The 20,593-nt window shown below is 32.1% G+C and overlaps 1 pseudogene; it reads right to left on the bottom strand.

Moving 5' to 3' along the window:
- Positions 1–5,173: 5,173 nt before the first annotated feature.
- LOC116126342 lies at positions 5,174–13,465 on the bottom strand (annotated as a pseudogene).
- Positions 13,466–20,593: the final 7,128 nt, after the last annotated feature.

The raw sequence follows: 20,593 nt of genomic DNA, 5'->3' as shown, positions 1-20,593 counted from the left end.
TGAACACACAAGGACTAACACTTGGCAGTCCAAACTTTTTGTTGCTATGCAAGATTCCATGGAGAGTGTTCTCCAATATGTGAAGGAAATTCATCTTTCTTTTAGTGCTCGGATGGACAAAATGGAGAATGATATGAAGAAGAAGAAGCCTGCTTCCCCTATTCTGTCTGAGCCTATTACTGATCAACATAAGGTCCTTCCTGCTTCTCCTGTTGCACCTGCTGAGACCTTTATTCCTACTACTGAAGATCCTACTGTTGTTATTCAATAAGAAGTTGCTCATAAAGATGAAGATCAACCTGAAGATGCAGCTGATCAAGAGAGAGAACAACACTCTAAAGAAACAGATACTTCTCATGTGCGCACTGAAGATGTTCCTCCTTCTCCTACCAAAGTGAAATCTCCTCCAGTCTAAGATGAGTCCTCTCATGAAGCTGTTGAAACTGCCTCTGATGTTGCCCCAAATGTTCAAGTGGAGGATTCTCATGTCACCATTACTGCTTCTTCTAAGAGAAGAATCAAGAAGACAGCTCATCAATATTTGGTTCCCTCTTGAAAGTTTGCAAGACTTATGAACAAAGAGGGGGAGTAAGTCTTATGGTGGAGTGAAAAAAAAATTATGTTTTGTTTATTGCTAAATTGTGAATTGAGTTTGTTATTTTTTTTGCTAATGTTTTGTTTTGTTTTGTTTCTGCAGAACCTTTTAGTCATTTTATCTTGATGTTTTATTTGCTAACCTTGTGTTCATACTTGTGTTGCTTTTGGTTCTTTTTGTTTGTATGTTTGTTTCTTGCAAATCTGCAGGTTTGATTGGTTGATTGAAACAGGTTTACACTTGATATTTTTTATTATGTTCTTTGTTCATAAGCTTGACAAAGGGGGAGAATGTGGAATATTCATAGTTTGTCAAAATTATGAGTTGTGTGTGCACAACAGTTTTGTGTGCACACTAGTTGCCAATCTTATGATTTGGCTTGTTTCCTTTGTCGTGTGTGCACATCATTTTTGCGTGCACATCGATTGCCAAACTTGTGTCTTGGCTTGGTTACAGTTTGTGCTTACACTCTCACTTCAAATATTTGCAACCCAGCACGAGTTACATGTCTGATAAAGTGAAAAAGATATTGTTTATCTTTGTCTATAACTTTTTAGGACCTTTTACATGTGTCATAGTATCCTTAAGTGGTCCTAGGGAATAAAGTTATCTTTCCTGATTTGTTTTGTGGTCCAAACCAAAAGAATGAATAATTTCCTTATTTGGACAAACATGGGTCAGCCCCTTGTTGGCTGATTTGGCACATATGTGTTGAGCAAGAAACCCTATACTATATATCTTCTCATCTTACACCTTTGATTCTAACCTTTTAATCTTTTATTTCGTTGTACTCTAAAATTTCTTAGAGTATACTTTCTCTTAAGGTTTATAGGTTCATTTCCATTGTGTGCCAAAACCTCCCCACATTATTCATTGACTTGATAGCTCTTGGAACGTTGTTGCTTTGCTGATGCTAGTGCGCAGTGTTAGTACATGAAGAAGCTCCAAGGAGTTGCTACACGTTAAGGATTCAGAGTGTGGTGCTAAGTGTAAAGCTGAACAGAAAGTTCTTTTTACTGTATCTTAAATCAACTTTGAACATTATCTTATAATGTGTTTTTAACTTAGTGAATTGCTTTGATCTGGACAAGGTCCTATGGATGTAGGTTAAAAGTGGATTTTAGTCGAACCATTTATCTGATTGTATTCTTTATTTTCTGCACTTATGTTTAATGTAATTAAATTGGAAATGTCCTAATCAACTTAATAATACTTTTGCTGCACTTAAAATGGGTAACCATACACTCAAGTGAATTAACTAACAACTTACGATCCAACAGTTTTTTTGTAGCTTCACATAATGAAATCCCAGTTGGGCCAAAGGTACACTTCCTTTTCTTCAAGTTAATCAACATTATTTCACACTTTTCTTTGAGAGAACTTACTAATTCCATCATGGTATTTTTTTTTAAAGATATTCAATGCTATTGAATGTTTCCTCTTTTAATAAATTTTGTTTTCTTTATATATATATGTAGACGAAAATTCTCAAATGGGTATATTTAAAAAATTGAATCCTTGTTTTTGGATGTCATTAGGTATTCAAAGATAGAGCTGGGCATTTGGGACCGGGCCCAAAGGCCCCGCATCAAAACCCGGTCCTAGGAGGCCTGGTCCCAAAACTGGACCAGGCCTAAGGAGGAAGGCCCGGGCCCTCCTCCAAGGCCCGGGCCTGGGCCCAAATTTTTTTTTGCATTTTAGTCCTTTGTAAAATTACATTAAAACCTCAAATAAGTATAAATTATAAGGGCTAAAATGAAATTTTACAAAATTTATTTAAAAAAAAAAATTAACTTTTTATAACAGCAGCCAACGGTTATAAACTTATAATTATTTATTAATTATAAGTTTTTTTTTCATTTTGCCCCCCACAACTATACTATAAATAACCCTAAAACCTTTCATTTTTTTTCACAGCAATCAATCTCTCATTCTTTCATTCTCTCAATTTCTCATTCAATTTATATTTATAATTTATTCATATTATTTATTTATATTATTCAAATTTTTTTTCTATTTTTCAATATCATCATAATTTCATATTATTATTTAATTTCTTTTCATTTTAATTATTTATTATTTTATCATAAATTTATAATGTCTTCCCCAAATGAGTTTTACGTTCCATCCACCGAAGAAATTGAAGGCTTCAATCCATTTTCACCATTTCCTCCAGAGGAAGCAACTGTAATTCCACAACCACATTCGATCGGGTGAGGTGTAGCCAAACACATGCGAGCTGCGAGTCAACGGGCATGGACAAAGCCCAACCCCCCCGACTGTCAAAGAGGGTCGTGTCCGATGTCTGGCGATACTTCACCAAATCAAAACGGCAAAAGATCTCAAACTACTCGAACTCTTTAGGAATACAGATTTGAATAATGTAACTAATGTTGACGATGAAATTGAAGATGAATAATTTAATAAAAAAAATATTTAACTGTTTGTTTGTGAAGCGTGAATGTGTGAAATGTGAATATTACATTTATGTTAAAAATTAAAATTAAATATTAATTTATTATTTTTTAAAATTAATTAAATTTTTAGAAACTTACTAATCAACCCCTAAAAAATAGTAAAAACCCCCTATAAAATTTTGTTTTGCCCCTAAAATATAAAAAAAAAATTGAGGGGGGAAAATAAAATTATCCAAGCCCCATGGGACCGATCCTAGGACCGGTCCTGGGCCCATGGGACCAGTCCCGACCAGGCCTAAGGCCTGGTCCGGGTCCTGGTTTTTCTCATGGGCCTGAGACCGGTCCCAGGCCTGGGCCCCCAAGGGACCGGTCCCTTGCCCACCTCTATTCAAAGACAATTTTTTTTTTTTTACAATTTTCGATTAAAATTTTGTTTTTTAGTATTACTATTGATAGTAAACCGTTAGCCATCGTTATTAAACATGATTTTCTGGTTTTTAAAAAATATAGATGGTATCATTAAAAAATATCGATGTATTTCTCTCGTTCTGTTGAGGATAAAAAAACCCTTAATCTTTGAAGTTATTGGATTTGATCAATGTATGCTGCATCCGATTGGCTTTATATCTATCCACGAGGGATTTGAGATCTCTTACTTTATACTAAGAAAAAATACAATAATTCTCTCATTTATAGTACAGAAAATGTAAATTAGCTTATCATGATAATAATTCTTCTTCACATTAACGTAATGAAAAATAAAATTGAATTTAAAACAGCCATTTAATTCTAAATATTATTGCTCTCATTTGCTTAATTAATTGCTGGAATTGATGAAGCAAACAATACCACATTATCACTACAGCCCTTGTTGACAAATTGAGAATTGATTACTATTATCGTCATCTCTCTTTTCTTCAAAGAGCCATTAAGTGCTTAATGATGACACTCTAATCATGATATTAGTGAATAATTAAAGGTTAATTAAATCATTTTGTGACTTTCTTTTGGGATGAGTGACCGTGAAGGGATATTTTGCTTGGTCATTGTTGGACAATTTGAGTGGTTTTTCAGGTGATACGGTTCGTTTTTGTTGGAGTTGTCGAATACTTCAACACTAATGAGTAACGGGACGCATTTGAGGGTCCTTTGCCCAATCACAGGCAGGTGCCCCGCTCCTCAGTGAGCGGTCGGGGGTCATGGGGGCACGCCCCCGAGCCCGTAGGCAGTTTTTGGGCTTTTCCATGTATAACCACTGTAGAATTTCTTTTAGTTACTAATTTCTATTGGGTTGGCTTAGAAATAAGAATCCTTGTAAACTAGTTTAGTCTCTTAAACCTAGTATACATATTTTTTTCTCTTGTTATGGGTGTGATAGCAAATCATAGAACAATTCATTCATTGTAAACGAGAAAGGTGAGGCATATTGCAATAATATTATTAGTTTGGACGTAGCCCACATTGGGTGAACCAGAAAAATCGTACATGTTATTTTCTTTATTTACTATTTTGTTTGTTTTACTATTATATTTTTGTTCATGTTGTTGTCTCTATTTCGTTTAGTTTTGACATCAATTACGTGGATTATAAAATGGATAAAAGATACCCCAAACTCTTAGCTCGTTGGTTCAAGAATTTCCTCAAAAAATAGAGGGATATAATCTAATATTTTATATGTTTTTTGATACATGATATTTATAATGAATTGATATGGGACTGTTCCAAAGTTCTCAATTAATAAATATATTGTTATACTTTCTATGGATATCCTAAATTATTGAGTGATATTTAACATTAATGTGTACATTTCTATGGGAAAGTACAAAATTTAAAACTGTGTTGCAATATTTATGCTATATTTAGTACCTGCCCAATGATCTTAATTTCAATCTTATCATCTCTTATTTATATATAGTTATAAGTTTGATCTTGTTCTTGTGCATTGTTTATTTATATCACTTTTCTTTTATTTCCTTTAGCTAGCTACACTTATACTTCATCAAGTCTAGGAACTTTTAATCTATTTAAGAAGAGGATTTTTTATTGACACCCTTTGCTTCAGTGATATATTAGACCCAAATTTTTGAAACTGGTATCTTTTTTTTTTTTTAATTAAAAACAATTATACAGAAAACTAGGAACATATCCTCAAAAAGAATTTTCTTGGTGAAACATTTTCATGCTTTCTTAATTACGCACACATTTATTATTCCTCTTAGCTTCTCATTGTTACTAGATCTCAACCCTAGATGGAAATGCTATAAGGAACTCCTTTTCCGGTGACACCAGAATCGGAAACGGCTTCAACAACTCATACGGCGTAATCCCAGCTCCATTTCTGTTCTTCAACTCCTTATTCGCATTCCTCGCATCCACAACTCCCTCAAACTCCTTCAACTTCCCATTAAACCTCTCAAAGCACTTTTCACTTGCGGATCCTCCTCCCACGCCGGCTCCGCTTGCTGCCCCAATACTCCACTCTCGTCCGGAGAGTGATTCGAGAGCACATCCAGCACCGTCATAACCGTCGCCGCTTGCACCTGTGAAGGAAAGCATCTCAAAGCACAACTTCCGGCTTCTCCAATAAGAATTTCCAGCCCTCTTCGGAGTTATCTTCTGTGGCATGTTGATTCTTGCAATGGTTGCCTGTTTGGGAAATAGCCTGCGTATGGATACTGCCCGAAGTTTACGGCTGGCTGGGTACCGGAGGCCCACCCAGGCGATGGTTGTGACGATTTCGATTAATCTTTCGGGGTTTTGAGCTCAGGCCACCATGGCGCATCCTTTTTATCTCCATGTCCGACGTTTTTTGATCTCTTTCCCCATGCTTGGAGCTCTTGATCGGAGGCGACAAGTTTTTGGATCAGGGTAATAGTGGTTTACATAATCGGTCACCCATTTTTTCAATGCGTCCCAAAGACACGTCCATCATTGGCGTAGGGGTATCTTCAATTGTGAGCTTTAGGCCTGAGGAGAATTTGGATCTTCAACAGCCATCCCCCTGGTTAGCCACAAGAGGAGAAACAAATTAGGAAACGGTCACGAAAAAAAAAAAAAAAATTTACACTTTTCGATGAAAAAAGTTTACCTGTTGATTAGGTCTTGGGGCAGTGCCTCGTGGTCAAAACGCCACAACGCATCGTATACAGCAGAGCTGAGCTCCTGGAGAACTTCCAGGTGAAATTGCTTTCGATGATCCCATCAGCATTGATTAGCTTTTCTCGAGCTAGGGCATTGATCTCCATTGTGTACCGGAAATGGGGGTGCAACAGTCTAGAGTTGGGTGCATCACACTGAGTGTGCCGTTGGTGGCAATTATATAAGGTTCTGTGCAACAATGAGTTCTTAACCTGCAACAGAGTTAATGTCGTTACAAACGCCTCTGGTTATCAAATGATTGATCGAATGGAGCACAATTTACCTACAATACTTAGGTGGTGCTGATAATTAACCTGATAATTTATAGTGTTGACAGTTAAATAACACTGAAATAAAAATTAAAGAAAATGTTATCTTTTTAGCAAACTTTCAAGAGGAATATCGGAGAGATGAGATGGACTACCATGGCAATAAGTTGGTGATAGCCAGAATCAATGGCGAGGACTTGAGCTTTAGCCAACCTCCATAGCCAGCAATCCGTGAGTTCCAACTTGGAGTGTACACTTCTTTCCACTGGTTTTGCCGTCCATCGGAGGTCGAACGAGCTCGATAGCCAGAGGCCTCAACGTGCCATCTGGGTTTAGAAAAACACCGTGCGAGATCCTAAAGCGTTGTGTTCTTTAACGTTCTCACTTTCTGAACATATGGTAGCATCAGTCATGGTAATCTAAAATGAACAGCTTCTTTTGTTTGATGGCCTTGTGGAAATTAATCAACAACAATTAGTTTTAATTAATGGTGTGCAATTTTCATGTAGAAGAAATGGAAATTTACGGAGTTCTGTTTGTTTGTTGTACCTCATCCACAGTCATGACGCCTTTGATTCCTTCTCGATGATCTCTTTGGTGATTTTTGATTCTGGCGGACCATAAACTGCAGGGTCGAGTGTGCTTTTCAATGGCCATTCGCACAATTTTTAAAGCAAATTTTAAGCTGAATTCTCTGTTAGTATGAATGACGTTAACATGCTTATTAATACCTTAATTTTATTCTTGCGATCTATAATTAAGTCAGAATATTATAAATACTAGAATTAGAATTTTCTCCTAATCTAGGTTTTTATTTAATAACTTTAAGGGATTGATTTGATAGTCAAAGAGATTCGTGGATTCAAATTAAAATCATCTACCAATAACATTATACCTTATGATCCGTTAGACTTTTACGATATTTAATAGGCTCTGGAGATTAGTTGGGCTTGGACACTCCAGTTACCAACAAAAAAGTTTTTATCTAAATAATAAAATTTAATGGATATTTAATAAAGACAATATACCCCCATGGATAATAGACGTCCCCAGAACTTTTAATCAAATTCAGAAATTAGTTCAAATTTTACTTTTAGTATTTGCTTGGGTAAATAATGAAGTTTAGACGTAATCTTGTATATGATATACAACATACCGTGACCATTTTATGCATAATGGGTTGAGACCAGCTAGAGTTTGCCGAGCAAACTCCTCATCCCTAAACCAAAAAAATCTATCTCCTGCGAATCAAAAACAAAAAATTATGCACGAAACTTGAGATTTTTTAATGCCTTTTAAGAAAAGAGAATGAGCAATTTTCTCACTTCCATGGCTTCAGGGGTCTCAAAACGTAGCACATCTTCACTGGTATCCTCAATGGCCTTAACCAATCTGGGATGAGTGTTTTCCAGAACCCTTGTTTAGTGAGTGGGGGCAAGTTGATTCCTTCGTTGAAGAGGGAATCTATGGCCGTGAAGTATGGAAACCCTAGATCGGAGTCGACGATCGAATTTCGATCGCCGGGACTAAAGCATGCAGGGCGCTGTAGAGAGTTTTGGCTGAAAAGTTAGGTTTTTTAGTCCGAGAAGGCTTCATCTCTGGGTACGTAGATTGTGCTAGTGGCTAATTTCTCAGAATATGGATCGGCAGAGTCCCAAAAAGTAATTAAAATTAGCCATTAATTGCATAATCGATAATAAGAGAAAAAACATTCTTAACGTGTGCTCTAAGAGGGAGACATATCCAGAATTAATGTCAGGAGCAAATTACGTAATTAAATAGAATCTAAAAACATTAATACAAATATACTTGGTCAAACAAAAAGCTAGGAAAAAATAATGAATTTTTTTTAGTGGGGTCACCAGCCCACTACTTCCTTAACAAGTTCATCGTGCTCTAAAATCACTTTTTAATACGACGAACACAATTAAAAGTTTTTTTTTTTTTTTTGAAAAAATTTTGTATTTATTTCTTGAATTGTTTTATTCTAAATGCCTTCATTTTCCATAAAAAGTACTTTGTATTGATTTATAATTGGACCATAAAACATTTTCTTTTATTTTTACAAGGATATATATGCTAGGATGTAACACAAATCTATACCCCAAATTTTACACCTAATTAATTTGAATGTATAAATGAATGATTATCTAATCCACTTACAAATGTCGCAACATACAAAATTTAAGACGTTTAGTTTATTGATTCATAATTTACTTTACTCTTGGCTTTCTTGTACAGTCTCCTTTTTCTTGTTCTTTTCCCCACTTCCGTATAGATTTCCGTACAATTATTTATGACTCTTCACATGTCAAGACTGTCCATGTTTGCTACTAGTCAGTGATGGATATGCATTATTTTTAATTTGGGAATCAATCAAGCGCACTAGTCAGTTAGTTTGTCCTTTTTTTTTTTTTTTTTTTTTTTTTAAATCTGAATCAAATCATTAAAATCACCTGAAATATAAAACATTTTAAGTCTTCACACAAGAAATTTATCTTTAACTTGGGCTTTCCGTGAACTTCCTACATTAAGAAACTGGTCCCGATTTAAAATAAAAATATTACGTAAGGATTAATTAATGCTCCAATATTTTGATTTTAAGCTTTCACTATCCCTTAAAAAATGACTATCTATTATTAAAACCCTATTTTACCTTAAAAGAAAAGGACTTCATGATATCAGTGCTACTCCTTACCTTTGTCACACCGAGGTCGTCCTGTTCTGCACGACGAGGGTAGGGTGCTGCTCCCGCCGAGCACTGGTCGAGCCAAATCTCGCTCTTATCAGGGTTTCCAAGATCATTGTACACATCATAATCGTAAATTCTCTCGGTGTTCTTGCACTCTCCTTGTCCGGTGCCTCGTAGATGGACAAGCTCTTTGGCTCTCAACCTCGTCAGTCCATTCGTGTGTTTGATGGCAAGTAGACTGATCTCACAAAACCAAGAGCTCAATAAGTCGATGATGAAATCGAATTAATTAAATTCGAGTGAAAAGCTTATCTTCATGGAGGCCAATATATTTTGTTCAGTAATCAAGGACCACTATTGTAATGAGACCAAATATATTGTTCAGTAATCAAGGACCACTATTGTAATACGTATGACGTCAAGGACCACTGTTGAGAGTATAATTTGATTCAGAATGTTAAAAATTCCCCCCCCCCCCCCCCCCCCCCCCCCCCCCCAAAAATAAAAATAAATAAAGTTAAAGGTATTGTTCCTGATGGATTCTGTCTCTCTGTAATGTTTGTTGTAGGATTGAATAAAGTTTTCATGTTATTATTATCTGTTGGAAATTCTCTTCTATACATGTAATTCATCATGATTTATTATATAAGTACAATATAATATTCTAGTTAATATATTATTAGATTTTTATCAAATGGTTAATATTGAAATAGTATTAATTATTTGTATGTATTTTCTAAATTTTGGAAGATAAAGTTGGCAGATAATGGAAAGGATCATGTGGAAAGATTATACTTTAATTTTTTTCCAAGAAATTTATGAATGAAAAAAAAAAAAAAAAATTATCCTTCTTAATTTAAGGTAAACCTTAATACTTGTTTGTAAATTATCCTTTAATTTTTTTTTTTCCAAGAAATTTACCAAAAAACAAACCATTGTTGGTTTAATTCGTTAATTATGATCATCTCAACTTTAAAGCAAAATCATAAGCAATTAAATCTTTCTCCCTTTTTTTTACTTCAGCTGACCGACCTATACCCTGCAAGCTTTCTGATGTTATTGCAAATAAATATAAAGAAAATAACAAATATAATAATAAAGAAAAAACATAGGTATAACAACGTAGTAGATAGTAAACTTATCATAGGACATAGGAATCAGAATAAACAAAAAAACGTGACACTGACCTTAGCTTAAAGAAGACTCTCTTCTTCTGCGTCTTATCGGTCTTAGGCTGAACCCATGAGCCACATATTATCTTCACCTTAGATGTATCGAATCCATCAAGAACAATATCCTTAAAGAACATCTCCTTGTGGTGATCATTCTCCACAAACACCGCTCCAACTTCTCCGAAATCCGCGGAATCTTGAACTCAGCCTCGTATGTTGCCTCTCCTTTCACCTCCTTCCCTTTGTGTGCAAACGCCTTAATGGTTGGCTTCTCCAATCCAGTCTCTGAATCCACGAGTTAAACGTCTTATGTGTGCTCGAAGAGCTACAGTTTTGTTATATGAAGAAAAACTTTTTCAAACGGTTAAAGTATCTATTCATCGACTTAAAGGTTGAGATCTTAACTTTTAGTTACTTTTTATGTTAAGTCAACCCTCTCAACGCCATTAAATTATTAAAAAAATGAGCAGTTCAAAAGCTGTGTCAAAATTTAAATTACAGTATCTTGACGAGCTGAAAACTAGTTTGTAGTATCATTCAAAGAGAAAAAAAAAAAATACAGAGATGTCATGAAAAAGACCAACCATCTTACGAACACACCCTAAACAATTAGTCAAATTAGTCGAAGTATTGGCTAGATGAAGAAATAGTAAAAACAAAAAATATTTATTCATCGATTTCAAGGGTTCAGATATTTGACTTAATTTTTAGTTTCTTTTGCTAACACGCGTCTCAAACCTTTAAATTAGAAAAGATGAACAGTTCACATAGTATCCTGACGACTGTGTTTGAAACTTACTGGGGTCGAGCTCGGCGCTAACGAGCTCCAGGAGGAGAGATTTGCCGAGGGCATCTTGTAAAGTATCCAAACTGCTGTCAATAGAAATGCTAAAAGCAACTACTGACGGTTGGAATCACAGTGACAACAGCCTTAACAGCGGTGGCTTTTCTTTCGGTTAAATCGACTACGAGGCTTGATGTTGGAGGGGACAAGCCACTCGGATTTTGGAGATTTTTGAGGGAGTTCGTGAATGAAGTGGAAGAAAAGCATTGGCGGAGGCGCCATTTCCATGGAAAATGGCTTGTTGGCCAGTGGGAAGAGGATTTGGAAGATTGAGATTGGTGAAGTTGAGCTTCAACATTGGCCTAGGGATTAATTAAGAATATATTCGAGAGAAATGGAAGGATTTGGTTTTGGTTGTGGGAAATTTTGTTGAGGCATGAGTGTTTATATAGAAATTGGGATTGAGAGAGAGGAAAAAGCATGAGTTTCATGTGCAGTAGTGAAATTATGTGAATTGTGGCACATGGAAAATGGACAATGGAGGAGAGGCAGATACTAGATTAATGAAAAGAACAAATTGTACTGTTTTGTTTGGTTTGCAAAATTCATGGAGTTTTTGGTAGATATCAGAAATAGGCTAGGTTTAAGACGAACCCGGTTTAGCCTAATTTAGTCATATAAAAAAATTTAAATTGAATTTGTACCATGAATAGAATTGTGCAGGGATGTTGATGTTACTGTAAGTTCAAGAATAGATATCAAATTAATCAGTTTAGAAAAAAAACTCTATTTTGAGAAATAGTAGATCAAAGAAACCCTATTTATGAAATATTGAGTGGCCATGATCAACAATATTATAAGTCAATACATTATGATAATGATAATACTTTTCAGTTTTAGTAACCTCAACCTTTTTTGGTTAATAAAACTTAATTAATATAAAAAAAAATTAGAGTTGACATAAATAATTCAAACTGTGGTATGTATGCCGGGATATTATTGTATTATTCTAGATTTTTTCATAAAAACAATGGCATGTATTGTGACTGGAGTTATGAAAACCAGGTATGATCATCTTCGATAGAGGATTATCGATGATTAGGATGAAAGTTTGATGAAAAAGAAATTATTTTATTAAACGTCTCACCATATTAGCAAAAGAATATCATGTATAATTTTTTCTAAAATTTGTAAATCAATAATATGGTATTGTATATATTTTACTTTAGAACAGTATTACATTTATAATTTTTTTATACAATTTTAGTGTGATAATTCGGAATTCGACAGCTCTAATAGCTCATCTGCCCAAATATGAACTCGCTAATTGTAAGTTCAGATTTATTATTTACTTTATTAAAGTTTGTATTCAGAGTTAATTTGAGAGAGAATTATGTCCACTCTTTCAAGTCATGAACCAACCCAACATCTTTCATTAAATGTTGTTGCCAAAAAGGAAACTTTTGTCTCTAAATCCAACTCATAACAGCTTTTCCCTCCGTGAATAACGCTTGTTCAAAACCTTCAAGAAATTTATCAATAATCTAGTTTTACGTCACTTTTTATACAATAATATATTTTACATTACTCTTTTACATCATTTTTATTATATTATGACATCACTCTTTTACATCATTTTTATTATATTATGACGTGATATATATCACAATCATAAAATTTTATTATTTTAAATTTTTATATAAAATAAAATTTATATAATTATATATATAACACATCATAATATTTATAAATAGTGTAAGCCTAGAAATTTATTAACCCCAGAACAATTATCCCAACCCTATCCCATAATTAATTACTATTTATAATACTATAATAGAGACACTGGCAATATTCACAACACCAACTTTTAAACAACAAATTTTATTGCGAACAACAAAATATTTAAGCGAGACAGTTTTATTTTATAGTTTAAACTGAAATATTGAATATATCATACTATTGTTTTTTTTTCCCAAAACCTTTGTAATAATATATATATATATATATATATTATAATTTTTTTTTTTTTTTGTGATCAATGGCAAGGGTATTTAAGCCAGCTTGTATTCACTTCGACTAATCTTCTGGAATCTTGAAGTTAATGACAAGATAAATCATCCAGTAATCATCTCTATTAGCAATCGAGGATAATCGAATTCAAGACCTCTTGAGTAATACAGTTAAGAGTCACTACCATCTCATCCAGCCACTCGGGATTATTAAACCAATATCTAGATAGAAAAATTGATAAATAAGGAATAGTCTCAACCACACATATTCGGAAGAATACAATCAAATCTTATTTTTTCTTTGAATATGTACATCTCATTGATGTGATACAATAATTCTTAAGGATGAATGAATGTTGCCCCACCAGTGGAACATTATTCTCATCCATCTCGCATTTCAAGAGATCTAGAATACTATAAATTAACTTGAAATTTAGTAACCATCTTTATCATTCAAATAGTGTATTTAATTCTAAACTAAATTTAAAGCTTATCTATTATTGTAGTAAAATAATACAATCCCATAAATTTGATCTTTTTTTTTTCCTTCAATACAGCAATTAATTATATTGACCCACAACAAGTATTAGCTGGCTGTACTTAAAAAATAAAATAATTTTTGAGTTTCTCACGTAAGAGCATCTCCAAAAGACTCTTTATATGATCCAAACTTTTTATTATAAAGAGTTTATCCATAAAAACAAGAGTCCAACAGATTCTTTATCTTTAAAATATAAATTAGAGAGTGAGTTTGACTCTCCACATTTAGAAAGTCAAATTTCACTCTTTATCTTAATTTTAATTAATACCCTACAAGTTCTTATACATTTTATTTATTAATCCTCTCTCCCATTAATTCTCTTTCTTAAAAATAAAGAGCATCTTCATTAAATTTAAAGAGTCTATGGGATTTGAATAAAAATTGTGTTCTTTGTATTTTAAAATTAATGAAGATGCTCTTTATTTATATGAAATATGTTATTCTAAATAAAGAGCACCATTAGAAATGTTCTAAATGAGTTTTTATTATAAAGTGTTTATCTATAAAAACAAGAGTCCAACAGACTCTTTATTCTTTAAATATAAATTAAATCGTGAGTTTGATTCTCCTCATCTAAAGAGTCAAATTTCACTCTCTATCTTAATTTTAAATAATAAATTACAAATTTCTATGCATTTTATTTATGATTTATCTCTCTTATTAATTTTTTTTTCTTGAAAAAATATATTATCTCTCCTAAAATTTAAAGAGTGTATTGGATTTGAATAAAAAATTTATTGTTCATATTTAAAAATCAATAAAAATGCTTATATGAAATATACTCTTTAAAATAAAGAGTACTATTAAGATTTCTAAACCCATTAGATATCTTAATTAGATTAATTAAACCAAGTTATGAAAAATCGGTGGGGGTTAGAGCATCTCCAAAAGATTTTTTATATGACTCAAATATTTTATTATCAAGAGTTTATCCATAAAAACAAGAGTCAAACAGACTCTTTATTGTTTAAATATAAATTAAAAAGTGAGTTTGACTCTCCACATCTAGAGAGCCAAATTTCACTCTCTATCATAATTTTAATTAATAAATTGCAAGTTTTTATGCATTTTATTTATTAATTCTCTCTCCTATTAACTTTCTTTCTTGAAAATAAAAAGTATCTTTATTAAATTTAAAAAGTGTATTAGATTTGAACAAAAATTTTATTATTTATATTTAAGAAATAATGAAATGTTCTTTATTTATATAAAATATGCTCTTTAGAATAATGAACATCATTGAAATGCTCTTAGAGCATCTCTAAATAACTCTTTATATGACCAAAACTCTTTATTATAAAGAGTTTATCCATAAAAACAAGAGTTCAACAGACTCTTTATCTTTAAAATATAAATTAGAGAGTTAGGAGATGTTTGTCTAAGCTTATAAGCTCTAAAATTAAACTGACATGTTTGTTTATAACATTTTTTAGCTTATAAGTTGAGCTTATAAGCAAAAAAAAATAAGTTGGGGGGGAGGTACTTTTTTTTTTTTTTTTGCTTATAAGCTAGTTTGACCAAGTATATTACCACATTATCCTTATTTAATTTTAAAATTCCTTAGTATACCCTTGTTTAATGTAGTACCCTTTTTAGTCATTTTATAATAAAATACACTTATAAGCCACATTTTACCAAACACGTCAATTACTTATCAGTCACTTATAAGTATTTTAATCAAACACGTAATTGTTTAAAATTTCAAATGCTTATAAGCTAAAATTAGCTTATAAGCATTTGTTGCTTATAAGCTAATTTTCATAAGCTCAGACAAACACCCCTTGAGTTTGGCTCTCCACATCTAGAGAGTCAAATTTCACTTTTTATCCTAATTTTAATTAATAAATTACAAGTTCCTATACATTTTATTTATTAATTCTCTCTCCCATTAAGTCTCTTTCTTAAAAATAAAGAGCATCTTCATTAAATTTAAAGAGTCTATTAGATTTGAATAAAAATTGTGTTCTTTATATTTAAAAATTAATGAAAATGTTTTTTTTTTTATATGAAATGTGCTTTTAAAAATAAAGAACACCATTGGAGATACTCTTACGGGTTAACATCATTATTGATTAATCTTAATTATATTGTAATTAGTCTTTATTATACATTTTATAATATATATATATTAACTTTAGATTAAGCTATGATGAATGAATAAAGTAAATAATTAAAAGGAGTAAAAGACATAATTAAGGATAGTAGAAAGTCGATTTATATATTATCTGAAGACAGTTTTAAAAGAATTTGGAGAATGTTAAGTCAAAAGGTTAAATAATTCTTAAAGGAGTAAAAGGCATAATTAAGGATAATAGAAAGTCAATTTATATATTATCTGAAGACAGTTTTAAAAGAATTTGGAGAGTGTCAAGTCAAAAGGTTAAATAATTCTTAAATATGTCAAAACGGTGGATTTGTGGTCCTGAGTGCATGTTAAAATAGTTAATCTTTATTAATATTATGTAAATAACACATATTCCAATGTATAAATAAATAATATCTTAATATCGCCCAAATTTTAGAATTTTTTTGGTATTAATGTTGTGCCTTAAGCTTAAGGTACGTGCTGACTCCAATTGTTAATTAATAGCCTATTACATAATTTATAAATAATTAAAATAATGATATTAGTTAATTCAACAGAATTATTGGACCAGAAATGTTTATAGTATGGGCGGCTCTCATTTTGTTTATTTATTTATTATTACTATTTTGTTACCAAAGTGTCCAAACAAGTTTATACGCACTTCAATTAATTTTTGAAGAGACTAACATAGAAATCCACAGGCATTAATCCCTACACTTCTATCGCAAATGCTCATATGAGAAATTAGTACTGAAACCGTACGTCAATCTACGTTATCCCTAATTCACCCTAAATATCTGAACTACTCACGAATGAGTCTCATTTTATTTATTGATTTTTAAATTTATCAGCCTTAGTTTTACAAATTAATTAAAAAAATTCAAAATGTTATCTAAGTTTGAAAAATAATTCCAAAAACAATATGAATTATTTTGTATATCGTTTGAACAATCAAATTGAAAACAACATGTTTTTTTGAAAACGTTTTCTTAAAATCTTTTTCCCAAATACTGACAGAAACGGCATACTTCAGATTTTCAATTTCACAAAATCGAAATTTAAGAAATTTGTAATTTGGTTGAAGGACTTGGCTTTGTAATTTGAAAACGTTTTATCACATGTATTCATGGACCACCCAAGCATAAATCCATTTAAAATTTTAACCTATTGTATATATACATATATCATATATGGATCACTTTAGCTTAAATTATTAATTTTTTTAATAAATTCATAATCTTTATTTAAAATTCTAAGCTCCACATTAGAACTGCAAATGAACTAACCTACTTGCGAACAACTCGTTGTTTGTTTGATAACAGCCCGGTCTGACTCGATAACAAACTGTTCAGGAACAGTTTGATGTCCATTCGATAATGTGTTTGATTCAAGTTTGAACAAAAGGTGTTCGTTTGATTATGTTTGCGAATATACTGTATTCGAGTGATCTAACCGTTCACAAACACCCTGTTCGCTTATTCGTTCGTTTAAGTTCGAAAACATAGTATACATTATTATATGTTTAAGTTCGAAAACATAGTATACATTATTATATATCTATATGGTGGTAAGTTTATCAAGGATTTTCCATGGCTTAGTTATAAAAATACAATTCTTTTGACTTTAAGGTCTTTGGTTCTTACATTAATATCATATTTATATTTGTTTTCTCTTTTATATTATGTTTGGTTTAGTTTGAGTGAATTTTTTTTAATGGTAATCAATAATAAAATATTATGATACTCTCTCTCTCTCTCTCTCTCTCTCTCTCTCTCAATCTCTCCCTAATATATATATATTATTATTATATATATAATGGTCTTTTCTTCAAATGTCATCAACAATTAAATATATACTATAGCATTTAATTAATAATAATAATTATTATGATACATACCATGATAAATTTAATAACATATTATTGCATAATCAAATGGTATACAATATAACAAATCTAATAATAACTTCATATTTTTTCACATGTAATCAATAATTAAATATTATGAGATAGCATTTCAATTAATAAATAATAAATATAGTATGACAAATTGATGAACATAACATATTGTATAATCAAGTGATTTATAGAATGACAAATTTAATAACATAATAACTTAATTAAACCTAAGTTCTATATATAACAAATTAATCACACATATGTATTGATCATATATTACAATAGACCCTCATATCACTATGAATTTATGAGATGTTGATACAAAACATATATGTAAATATTTAAAATATTTATAATAATACATAGGTTGCGTTTGTTTCAGTTTTGGGAATACTACTTTTAGTATTCCCAAAAAAGTTAAACAGTAAAATACCCAAAAACTCAGATTTTTGGAAATACTACTCCCAATATTATTCAACTTTTTTTAAACCCCTTAAATTTGATAATTTAATTAAATACCCCTAAATATATTTTTTTAAATTACAAAAACACCCCAATAATCCACATTTACCAGATTCCGGCCACCACCACCGGAAAATGGCCGGAATCTGGTAGGATGGCGCACTACCGGTTGAATCTGGCCGACAGTTCGCCGATCTAGCCTTTTTCGGCCAGATCCACGGTGGATCTGGCCGGAAAAGGCCAGATCTAAGGCCAAAGATCTGGCCGTTGACGGCCAGATCTTTGGCCGTAACAGTCAATCACGATGGCCAACAAACAGTCGTCGTTGACCATCAACGACGACCATTTGTTGGCCGTCGTTGAGAGCAAATACGGCCTGACCGCCAGATCTGGCCGTAGATCTGGCCTTTGCCGGCCAGATCCACCGTGGATCTGGCCGAAAAAGGCCATATCGGCGCATGACCGGCAAGATCCAGTCGGTCATGCCCCCATAAGGTGACTTTGGCCACCTCTGGTGGTGGTGGCCGACTGGGGGTGTTTGAGGGTGGGTTAGGGGTATTTTTGTTAACTTTTAATGTTTTATTATGGGGGTATTTTGTAAAAAAATAAATATATAGGGTATTTTATTAGTTTATAAATCCTACATCGTAATACCCGCCCAATTCAATTTTTTTTTTAACTTTTTTCAAAAAACTTTTCCCAAAACCCCCAAATTTTGAACCAAACGGATACATATTGTTTGATATGGACCAAATTTTTTTTGAACCATTTATTGGTTTTACCATTCCATTTATTGGTTGTGATCCATGTTTGAAGTTTTATCATTTATGATGGCTATTTAATTTTAATTATTGAGTTTTTATTGATTTATTTAAAACATATAGTATAGAGACAGAGTTGGTTTATTTTCAAATGCTGAACTAGATGGGTATGAATTATAAATTATTATATATTTGTCTTTAGAGCATGAATTGGAAAGTTGGTGTATATTCTTTATTTGAATAGATATTCAAGCGAATTATTTGAACATGTATTTACAAGTTATTTGAACGAGTTATTCGAACCATTAATCGAATGAATAATCGAACTATTAATCAAACGATCACTAACAACTCATTTTGTTAATCAAACGATCTCGAACAGTCATTCTGCATTCGATTGAGTTCGAACACGATTTCGAATACCCCTTTATGCTTATCGAATGAGTTTTGAATGAGGGTGTTCGTTCGTGTTCGATTCGTTTGCAACATACTCCACATTATATATGGACCATGTTAGCTAAAATTATAAATTTGGTTGATTAATCGATAAATTTTATTTCACATTTGTTTGGCGTGAGGGATGGGTGGGACAAACTCCACACATTATGAAAAATCTCCCCTCTAATCTATGGGAATAAATTCAAATTGGTGAATCCAATTCCTTATCTTGTGCCCTTTTACTTAACTTATGTGGAAGGAGAAATTTGTATGAACACTTGATTTATTATTTTAGTTAGGGTTAAGCTTGACGAGAATAATATTTTATATAAACTTCAAGTTATGAACACCGTACCATTGGATTACGATCTCATTCTAATACGAAAGATTTGCAAAAAGAATTATGTGTGGAAACAAAGAGACTAAAATATTCCCTTTAACATCTCTTCACTTACAAAGAATTATCGATGTGAAAGACAAAGACTAAAATACCCTTTTAACATCTCTTCAGACAATCATAATTCACTGAAAGCGTGTCTATCAAGTTAAATATGACAAATATTACTCTACTGCTAAAGCTATATATTATACACTGATTATTGCTGTACTACCAACTACGTATAATTGTTAAGAAGTAACATCAAAATTAATTGACATTGGAGGCTTTTATGGTTCTCTAAATTGACATGATAAAAATGATTAATGCATGGTGAGATATTACATTAAGAAGTCTATTTCATATACTGAAACAATGGATTGAGCCAACCAATGCTGAATGGACAAATTTTATATCTATGCGAAGATTCAAAAATCGAATATAGAATATTATGGATGAATGATAAGACAAGATAAGATAAGATATTATACATTTGTGTGAAGATTCAAAAATAATGGTAAGATAAGAAAAAGACTTCTAATCCATCAAAGTCGACAACTAGCTGCTAACTCGGGGGGTAGAGTGGAAGATAATGAAACTTATGGATGTCAAAATCCCTTATAAAACATAGGGGGTGTTAAAAAACCAAATGCACAAGAAACGTCAATTTATTATGTAGTGGTCGGTGGTCCACAATAGTAGTTGACAGGCGCAATTAGACAAAGCTTTAAAGCCTAAGCGTTTCAACCACGTGATGCACAATTATTTCTTTAAGAAAACTGGAATGGGAATTCAGATTTGAATTGGAATAGTGTTAACATTAGGTTCCACCAAATTGGACAAACACAAAGAGCCATCAAAGTTTTATATTCGTACCAAACCAAGTGTAGTAAGATCAGATAAAAGTTTTATCTTTATTTTGTACCATTAGATATGTCACATATTATTTCCGTCAT

This window comes from Pistacia vera, unplaced genomic scaffold (assembly GCF_008641045.1).
Source record: "Pistacia vera cultivar Batoury unplaced genomic scaffold, PisVer_v2 Contig179, whole genome shotgun sequence".
NCBI lineage: Eukaryota > Viridiplantae > Streptophyta > Magnoliopsida > Sapindales > Anacardiaceae > Pistacia > Pistacia vera.
This window is presented reverse-complemented; position numbering and strand designations above follow the sequence as displayed.